A 1781-nucleotide genomic window follows, 5' to 3' on the forward strand; every position below is an offset into this window, starting at 1 on the left:
AAAATAGAGAAAATAGATTTGCCCACAATTTTAAAAGGAACAAAACAGGATCTTTGTTTACCATGAGAAGTTTCACTGTCATTGAAATCACATTTTCCAATTAAATTACCCTCTCACTTTCAAACTTCCCACCTATATTTTTCCAGTGAGAAGAAAATAGGGACTTAAATTTCACAAGGCAGGTATAGTGGACATGAACAGGAGAGCACCACAGCAGCTTGCAAAGATTGAGTGAATGTTACAGTACCCAAGCAACTGCATAGTAACCCATATTGAACTCAGTCACTTGTCCAGCAACAGTGACATGTACAGGAAACAATACAGCTTCTAAGTTACGGTGAATGAGGTTATAATAGCAAACAAAAGCTGGAAGTTTGTATTCATAATTATCATAGTAATGCTTACTAATACTGTCTATTTGGATAGCATCCTTTTAAAGATCTTAAAGTACTGTTCACTGTGGTTTTTAATTACAACTCAAAACACCCATTGCAAGTTAATACTGGTCATGTATATTTAACTTGGAAATTAAGGCACAGAGAGGTTGTCCAGTACCCCAGAAATTAGTGATAAGTTCAGAACAAAGACATATGGCTCTGGTTACCTGCTGTGATCACAAAACTACGCTCCTTGAAGACAGCACTGACTGGAGGAAAGAAATCAGATAATAGCGTTGATTGAATTATCATCTTGAAATATTCCAGGAATCCTACACTAGAGTTCTATTCCTTCCTCAAAGACCTGCAGTTACAATATTTGGAGATATAAACTCACTTTTGCAATCTGCTGTCTCCCTTTGTTTTCTAGGAAATCAGCGTATCAGATCTCCTGACACTGGAGTCCATCCTGACTTCCAGACTGAATAAAAAGCAATTTAGGGCGAATGCTGCTACTGCAAATCCAAGTATATATTTGGCAGCCACCACCAAACTTTTCTAGTTACCGTAACTTCAGCCCATCTTCATGACCTCTTTAAAGCTACTTGCTATTCATTACCTTTGAAGCTATTTCACCAAAGCAGCTGTTATGATAGTAATCATGTTTATTACTCCACCAAAGCAGGTACAGGATTTCTCACAGCTCACCTGGCTTTCTCCAAAAACAGGACATCTTGCTTCAACTAAAGAAGCATCTCATGTAGCATTCTGGATTTTAAACCCTCAAATACTATATGAAAACCTTTTGTAAACTTTTGGTGTTTGGAAACATGTTTGAATGAAGAAATTGCAGCCATATGTTTATAGGATTTATGGGGTGCAAATCCCCATAGATTTTGACCCCTTAATTTAAAAAGAGTTAAGTCTAGCTGATAGGAATAGAAAGGCTTCCCATAACTGTACTGGGGGAAATTAAACACAACTGTTTTTTTTGTTGGTCTTGTACTTCATCTGAAAGCACCTAACCATATAACAGAATATGGACAACAACAAAACTCTGTCCCAGAAAGGCCACATTCTCCAATGCTTTATGTCAGACACATGGAGGTAATTAAGGACACAAAGCACCAGAGAATGAGAATAGCATTGCTGTTACGGCAGCTTTTCATGACTGATTATTCGTGTACATTTCTGGATAGTTCCTGAATGTTTAATTTTAAAATATAATTCAAGAATGCTAGAAATGCATAACTGTATAGACATTTAGGAAGTAATAAAACTTTTCTAGAAATATAATTTTCTAGTAAAGTAATATCTATAAAATGTTCTAGTAAAGTAATATCTATAAAATCTGAGCAGATGAAAATGGATTGCAGATTGGCTGAGGGGTCGCACTCAGAGGGT

Source organism: Gavialis gangeticus, unplaced genomic scaffold (genome assembly GCF_001723915.1).
Source record: "Gavialis gangeticus isolate Ggan-Ray unplaced genomic scaffold, GavGan_comp1, whole genome shotgun sequence".
Classification (NCBI taxonomy): Eukaryota; Metazoa; Chordata; order Crocodylia; family Gavialidae; genus Gavialis; species Gavialis gangeticus.